The sequence below is a fragment of the Hylaeus volcanicus genome, chromosome 3 (assembly GCF_026283585.1).
Source record: "Hylaeus volcanicus isolate JK05 chromosome 3, UHH_iyHylVolc1.0_haploid, whole genome shotgun sequence".
Taxonomy (NCBI): Eukaryota; Metazoa; Arthropoda; class Insecta; order Hymenoptera; family Colletidae; genus Hylaeus; species Hylaeus volcanicus.
Window position 1 is genome coordinate 22,750,325 of NC_071978.1, and position 9,126 is coordinate 22,759,450.

General features: G+C 35.5%; 1 long non-coding RNA gene across 1 annotated transcript in view; it reads right to left on the minus strand.

Annotated features, from left to right (window-relative positions):
• Positions 1-611: 611 nt before the first annotated feature.
• The window catches only part of LOC128873841 (uncharacterized), a 9,833-nt gene continuing 1,318 nt past the window's right edge, over positions 612-9,126 (minus strand). Inside the window, exons 2-3 of the long non-coding RNA XR_008456503.1 lie at positions 8,759-8,847; positions 612-5,552 (exon numbers count right to left, since the gene is read on the minus strand). This is a non-coding gene — a long non-coding RNA (uncharacterized LOC128873841). The remainder of the gene's footprint in view (positions 5,553-8,758; positions 8,848-9,126) is intronic.

The following is a 9,126-nucleotide window of genomic DNA, read 5'->3' on the forward strand; positions in this document are numbered from 1 at the left end:
TGCTCCTGGAAGAAGCTTCCGCGTGGTGTATTATAGGTGTCGGGTGTAGAAATGATTCCTGTGCCTTTATATTCGATCATTTGTAACGAGACTGAGGAGTGTTTATTCATTTATGATACGAAATGATATAATAAACACGTGGTGGACGTAAGCGAAAGGTGTGCGGACTTACACAAAATTAAATAAAAATATTATTAATTATTATTAATTGTAGAGTATATTCGAAATACATCGTGTATATTTTTAATTGATGAGATTTTAATATTGATTAAGTACATGAAGTGTGTTACAGGGTGAGTGGATACTTTTGCAGGTAACTGTATAAATTCGCACGAGCACCGTCAGCATACTCGAACAAATAATTCGAGTATGGAGATTGGGAGATTTAGTATTTGATTGAAAATAAATTTAAATTATCCATTACAGTGATCACTGATTCTTAATCTACAAGTTCTTAATTTCATAATTGTATTTTTTTTTGTTAAATGATAGAACGACGAATATACGTAATTGTTTGTTCCAAAGGAATTTAAAATCAATTAATTTTGATTTTTGAGTACTTATATAAGAGGAAATTAGGGATGGACGTAATAAAACAATAAAAGCTTGTTTACATTGTTTACATTTATCTCGAATTTTATCGATACATCAAGTACACTCATAACATTCGCGTCAAGTGTTACATAAACATTTATCACATCCATATCGTTAACTTCTAGAGAATGATTTTCATTTATAATTTGTATGGATTTTCCAAAGTCCATGAAATCAACAGGAAGCAACGCAATCTCTCTTTTTTTCCAAGTTTAAAGAAGACTTTTCCAACTGTAATGAAACTTAGCTAATTATCTTAGCTGTCGGTTAATTTATCTTCCCAGCCGATGAATTATCAGTCTGATCGCATCACAAAATTGGAAACTGAATTGCATCGAATTAGAAAAACAAAGTAACGAAACATTGCATCGAGGAGCAATGTACAGAGAAGATTAGGTCACTGAGCGCTGTTATCTTTTTCATTTAATACACGATTATACTTCGTGGGTTTACTATTTGACATTAATATTCATTGAATGCCATTAACATTAATTAGACGATATTTTAACACAGAGATACTTTTATCAGCGATACATAACACGTATATTCAGATTCGTGTAGTATTCCATCGAAACATTACAAGTATCGAGTAATATGTAGTAGCTACATGCAGACAAATACAATGATCGTTCTTATTCGATATTTAATAATAGTTTTGTATTTGAGGAATATTAATATCCGTGCCCATTAACATCCCAATTGTTTACGATTAGTATTATGTCGACTAGAATTTAAATAGCGTAGTACAAGAAGATGGATCTGCCTCGGAGATGGGAAACATTTCAATAACGAGAAACAAGTGATTAATTGTTCAAATAAGAGTTTACATATTTAACACATTAAACGTCACGTCACCCACATATGAGTGACGGAGCTTTTTACTAAAGAACTTCAACAAATAATTTAAAGGAGTAACTATTGATGAAAGCAGGTCTGGATAGTATTCGTTAATCTTGATGAGAATTAAAAAATAAGTAATACGACAAATATTAGATTCTATAGTTTCTAATTGTCTCGAGACGAAATTTTAGTTCTGTGGAGACTTCCATGCGAATGAGTGTGGCAGTCATCGTGTTAACTCGAAGTATGGTTTCATTTTAATCCTTGTGTAATCTTTCAAGCATTGTGTTTATTATTTCATCTCTTATTATGAGCACACATAATTGTCTTTTGCAAATGGAATACATGACATGGATCGAACGAATAAAAATATCTTACTTCTCCTTGTAATAAAAATAACGCTATTCGCATCCATACCTATAGTTCCATCAGGTCTCATCTATAGTATCTTCTCGTTGTAATAAAAATAGCTCTCTTTACGTATTTTACTGACCACACAATAATTTTATAGGAACTACACATCTATTTACATTTTTACTCGTTCGATTTATATTCTGTATTCTTGCCATAAGCCAACAAGAAATTCTTCACAGTTCTGATACCAACAAATTCGAACAATGCATATGCTATAAAAAAGCATTTATCACTTCTCATTTGCGTTTACCAAATAATACTTATATTATTCGCAAAAGACGCCAAGGAGGCAAAAGTTATAATTTTGAAAACCTCTGAACAATCCATTCTAAAAAATCATGACTGACTCCAGGTTTAGTTTTAATTACCTAGCAAACCTATCGATAGTTTCATTGGACAATTTATATTATATTTATAATAATTGTAATTATATATATATTAATTTATAATTATATAATTATATATATATAATTAATTTATAATTGTCACCAAACAAATAACACCTTAGAAGCAGTTCATCTTTCAATTTTTGTTTGAAGAAGAATTTTCCCATTTCTGTTACAGACCAAATCCATGATAGATATATAATATATGATAAATAGTCAATGTTAATTCAGCTATAGCAAACGTGAGACATCTGTTATAGACAGCTACAGTGCAGTGATGGGCAAAACCCTAGGCTTGGAATAAGTCTCAAGTTTGTCTCGTTTCCTCTTTTAAATATTTTCCAAAGAAGGGAACAAGACAAACGTATCAGAAAACTTCAGATTTATTCCAAGCCTAGGGTTTTACTCGTCACTCTTACAATAGACACACGTGTTACAGACATGATTATTGACAAAGTGGAGTACTTCTGGCTTGATCTATCGTACGATCATCTTTTCGACAGCAATCCAGATCCTAAATCGGCTATTTTATCGCGCGTTATTCCATATTCAGAAAAATAGATTCCTGTATAATATCACTCTATCTACTCGGTATTCAGTCGTAATACGTTCCCCCTTTGTACTAACCGTTTCTCTTATGTGCTATAATCAACGGAAGTACGATGAAAAATGTTTATAAAAATATCACTCTTTGGGCGGTTGAATGTGGTTAATTTTTGTCTCTCTCGTTGAAGTGTAGCGTCATTAGTCGAATAAATTATAGCGTGAGCTACTCGCGCTTGAGTAGAAATTTGGCGAGCAACGCAAAGTAGAGCTTGGGACTAGTCGAGCTTCTCTGTATTCAAGTATTCGAACGTTTCTCTGGTGAGGTAATTCGATTATTCGAGTACTACTCAAATACTAATCGAATACTTGACTATTCTATTGCATCCGACTACTCTTCGTGCATTATTGATTTCTGTTGATATTTCAAACTCAATTTAGGTTTTCTGCGGCGAATTCAATTTGAATATTCGAATATTTCTCGCACTAATCAAGCATCTAGCTCATAGAATTAAATATCGAATTCTTCATGTTGGTTTTCCTATCAGGCTGTTAGTTTTATTCAATATTTCAATAAGGACGTTCGAATACTCGAATGTCGCACATTTGTACCATTCGTATACATATCAAAAATATTTGCGCATTAAATCACCCGAGTAGACCCAGCCCTAACGCAAACATATGCACACGATGACATGAGATATTCGAACTTGTTACGAGCGGACCCAGACAAAACCTACTCTATATGTATAACGCACTCGGTTCCATCACAGACTGCACCCGCTTATCCGGAGCGATTCACGTTTCTTATCAACGAACGGTTGATCGTCATTTTTCCACAAAAATATCCTATTTTATATTCCGTGATTATTTTATACAAGCAAACAAAGAAATCCCCAACAAATAATCTTTGCGAGGATTCTATTTTTTAACAACAAAATGCGTGGTGAACTTTTCAAAATAATCTTTCACGTTTACTTGTAATCACGTGCACCATCATTCAAAATAAAACAATCCATGCACCTATGTATTCGATATATGTTTGTATTTAGTCAAAAATCTTCTTGGAGAAATTTCTTCATTTGCTTGCATAGATTAATCAATATATATTAACTTTTACTTAGTCAACAAACATTATTTTATATTAAAAATATTGTGTTTCTGCACTCTAACTTTTATATTATAGTTGTCACATGTACTTACAAGGCGAGGCAAACGAAACAGGCCACCCGATTGATTCAGTTCAGATAAAGAATAAACTGACTTTTGTGTGTTTAACTTCTGTGTGTTTTTCTTAGTTAATGGACGTTATTATATATTCGGAGATTGAAGGCTTCTGGTCTTTGGTCAGTTAAGAGCTCCATTCTGTTGCGGTGTATGGCGAGCACGTGACTCAATGCCTCTTCTATATACGAAGACAATAATATTCAAGACTAGAAAATTACTCGAAGTTGTTTAGGTGGTCTGTTTGCAAGCGCTCCGCCTTGTATTTGTCACTAATACACAGAGTGATGCGAGAAATAGGATCGAAGAACGCAAGAGTACTCGTAGATGTAATCAAACGGTGAAATTCAGTAAACCTAAATCGAGTAAGAACCGGAAATGAGGAGTAGCTGAGACGATTCTGAACTATTAGGTTGTCCTAAAAGTTTCTTCCGTGACTTGCATTCAGTTATTTTGTGTGGCACTGTTCGTATAAATAGACAACCTAATTTCTTAGATGCTAATATTGGAATAGTAATGAAGCAAAATGAATCGTACGCAATTCAATAATGTAACATTAGACATAAAATATTATGTATGTATTACTTATTACTGAAATGGAAGAAACTTTTAGGACAACCTGATACAATTCCCTTTGCAAGAATGTAGGATGATGGTTCGTTTTTGAATTATTAACGAAAAACCACCGACCAATCACAGATTAGCTCGATCAGCGCGCTGACGTAGCCAGCCACTCGGGCGCTGTGATTGGTCGGTGATATTTCCTTAATAATTCAAAAACGAAGCACCATCCGACATTTTTCCAAAGGAAATTATGGTTCAGAATCGTCTCAGCTACCTCCCATGTCCGGTTCTTACAGTAATTCTGGGATACTGTTGACTGTGAATTTTATCCATTTGTAGTATACGGTAACGTGAAAAACATACAAAATGTATAGAATATGTTGGATATAATCTCTTATTAACACGTTGACTGCCGGACAAATATTCTTGAAAATTTCTGCTAGGATTAAATATTATCTACACTATTGGAAACTACACAATCAAATGTTTATCGTGGTATTTATTTTTGTAACCATCGAAATTCATGAATTTCATTCAAATTCATTTCCTTTCATGCTTAACTTTCAGAATTAATTTGTTTACTTCTTCGATATATATATGGGTGACGTGGCGGTCAACGTGTTAAACATAATAATTTATCTTTTATTCTTTATTCGAAAGTAAATAAGATCGTTTCTGAATAAGATTTTCGACCATCTTCGACACGTGCTCGTGATTCGTCGATCCTTCAACACTGGTTCTCGCAGTGTTAGAAATGTCTGGTTCGCTTCTATATCATTAGATTGCTCATGGTGCAGACGAGAAGTAAAGAGCACACCAGAACACAATCCGAGAATCCAACAGGTACATAGCTATTTCTACTTATGGGCATCATGGTGTATGCTGTGTCAATGATGGTTCGTATGATCCAATATGTGAGATAGAAGCAACGTATGTCCACATCGAACGTGAAATTGAAATTCTGCTCCATTTTTCCCCGATTGAACGCTGTCAACATGAGCAGAAGTCAAAGTAAAGTAGAAATCTCTGTCGTCCAATCGTTCGATTACAAAAATTATCCATCGGGACATGTTTCCTTGATCTTCTTAGGGCTCGTTTGGTACATTAACTCGGCCACCATGGTTGTTTCAGCGTCACGGCGGCTATGTGAGCTACTGGCACCAGTAGTTCGCATACTCGCTGTTTGCTGGAATGTTCATGGTGTTCAATGGTGCATTAGACGAACACTGAGATGATTACGAAAACGTTTTACGACAGTTTTGTAAGGGAGTGATTTATAATTTATAAGTTATAAACGATGGAATGCTTGACGATGGAATTTTTGCGAAGATCGACGAATGAAGCTGAAGGGGATGGGGGTGGAAAACGAAGTTACGATTGTATTAGAATGCCTTCAAATGGATTTGCAGATGAGTCCATTTGTGTCCCTGTTATATTTTTAAGTTTTATTTAAAGTTGCGACTTTGACGAATAGAAATTATTAATTGGGACACTCTAATGCAATACTCAGAACCAAACATCCCCAATGTTTGTACCAGGGTGTCCCAGAATATATTGCACAATTTCCCATCCTCGTTTCTATTGCATCTTAAATTTGTTGTTGTAGTTAAAACTAGATCGACTACAATTTTTAAGTGGACTATATTTTCCGCGACACTCCCATGACATGTAGAGATAAAACAATGTTATTGAGGATGAAGAAGATGAGTGTTGCAATTTCTCGTTTGTGTTGTTCGTAGAAATAACTTTTGTATGAGTAAAGATCGTACGAATAGATTCGCGTTTTCGTTACACTATCGCGTCCAATATCCATCTTGATTGTTGGACGTCTTTTTGTACTTTTTTTCAGGGCTCGTCAAGCAAATTGTGCTATCGATGATTATCATAAAATGTTTCCATTACGTTCTAAAATTACCCATGAATTTAGGTACAGATTTTCTGTGTGGACCATTGCTATAATCACAGACCGACCTATAATCACAGAAACCGTATACATATTTTGGTCTAATCATTATTTTAATAATTCTCAAATTTCTTTAGCACGTGAACAAGTGTTTTTTTTTTTTTTTTACAAACCTCTCAATTCATATTTTTTGAGAAATATAATAAGATGCATTTCTCGATTAAAATTTTCCACGGAAATTTAATAAAATATATTTCTCAATTTAAATTTGTTACAAAATACGATTTCAATTTACGGTCGATAAAGACCGTAACAAAATGTGTTAGTTAATCTATATCTCACAGAGAATCCAATGAAATCTCTCCTTCGATACTTTCTGACAAATGGAATAAAATACATTCCCCAATTTATATCTCCATCCGAAGTCGACAAGCAAAGATTCGAATGTCCATTCGACAGTGACGTTTCATTCAATAACTCTAAACAAATATCTCCGAACGAATTAGAAGCCTATGGCCTATCAAGAACGAATCCCGATCACTTGATGCAACAAATTCGGTTGGTCTTCGGACAGGGAATGATAACCTTGATATGCGAGTTTTTAAAAACGAACTTGACCATCTTTTGAATCACGAACGGACTCAGTTTACTATGTCTATAGTGCAGCTTGTGCAGGACGACGCTCTTCAAGCTCATTCTATTCAAAATGTCTCGCATCAGGGTCAAGAGATTATACAAGTCCTCGTACGTCAGGTGAACGTTATGAACCATGTAGAACACATGATTCATGGACTTGTCCTCGAAGGCTCTAATTATGAACGGTAAATTCTTTTCGATATTAAGAAACGTGTTAGCAAGTAGATCCATAATTTTCGTGTATTCTGCCAGGTGGGCCTCAGTCAGGTCCAATATTGAATCTGGATGTTTGTCGTCCGTGACCAAGGAGTTCTTGATCTCTCTAGATCTCGAGCGATAGCTCCTCGAGAAGTGTCCGAAACCCTCGCGAAGGTGTAACGTATCGTTATCGTAGAAGAACTCTTCTATGTACCAGGTAATCATTTTCTTCGCAGACATTCTCAGCGTGTAGGGGCAGCAGAAGTCGTCCTCGATCACTACGTCGTCGATGCTTTTCGTCACAGAGAACGTTATTGACAACATCGATGGGATCGACGAATAACAAAACGTTCTTGTTATTCTGTCTTCGATATCCTTTTCCTTTTCGATGAACCTGTTCAATTTCTTCATATCGAGGTCGAGTATCATACGATTCGACAAGGTCATCACGTGGTCGATGATCGATCTAACTCGGTACACCTCTATGTCGATAGTTTGTGCGAATCTTTCGACGAATGTTGACAACACTTCGTCATCGTTCTGAGAGTCAACGTCTAGTCATGAACAGGAACAGTCAGAGTCCCATTCTGGGAATGTGACGTAGTTCAGGGGTTTCGTGACGACGACGCCCGCTTGGATCACCATTTGTATGATTTGCAAAGAATTCTTGGTGATTATTAAACGGAGTTTCTTTTTTAACGGGTTGTTCTTACAGTACGAACACGTGTCGTAGTCGGATCCATGCGCCAGGCTTTGTTTGCTAGGTCCAGGCTCGCTAGTTGACGGTCCAGGGTCATTCGTCGCCATTCCGCTACGGTAATTTCGTTCGTTTGGGTCAGTCTCGTGTGGGGCAACGTGCGTTTTTACGTTAACCGTTTGAGTGTTGACCCTAGAAAAGACTGAGCCACGAATTGCCACGCGTTGGCCTGACTCTTCGAGAGGGTGCTTAATTGTTGGGAAATTTGTAACACGAATATGTAGTATGCAACGTGGAATTGTTAAGCTCGTTTGTTTTACAATCGTTTCTTTCTTCTCGATGTTTCTAATAACATTTATGTTACGCTTTTCTAATCCTTTAAAGTCCAACCTTCTGTAATTGATTTGCTTTTCGACTAATTCATTTCTTAAAATTCATTGGTTACCTTGTTAAGCAATCCTTTGTCTGTGAATATTTTAGAAGCACTCCGATATGGACGTGCTGTTACGAATAATTGATAAGAATCTACTGCAACGATATCTACCATTGTACGAAACAGTGACAGAGGCCCCTGTCAGTATAAATTATTAATAGAACATAATTCTCATCGAATGGTGTTCCAAATATTCAACAAGTTTTCGACATTCTACTTCTGTTTTAATTGTAATGGTAATTTCTATCATTTACATTGGATCTGTTTGTTACAATTACGATCGACACTCAAAGGGCTAAGGGTGGGTTTTTTTTACGTGCGCTTACCTGCTTAGTAGAGATTATCAGGAGATTAGAGAATTCTAAGCAACTCAAGCAGTTGAAGCCCCAAGAGTTTCGATTGGTTCGAATTTTACCTGTGCACACGTAAAAGATCATTGTCTGATGGTCTAAATCTGGACTCCAGGTGGTTAATAATTAGACTGCGGATCTTTATGCAAAATACAATCTTCGCGAACGTGCTTAGGAAAATTGAATCTAAATAGGAATTTATTTTATTCTGGAAAGATTATAACATGAACTTTACTTTCAATTCTTTTTTTATATTCTTGCATATTGTTTGCATTTTGTAGGTTCTTGCGCGTTCAAATTTCATATATGCATCATACATATATGTATATTATCATTATTTCATA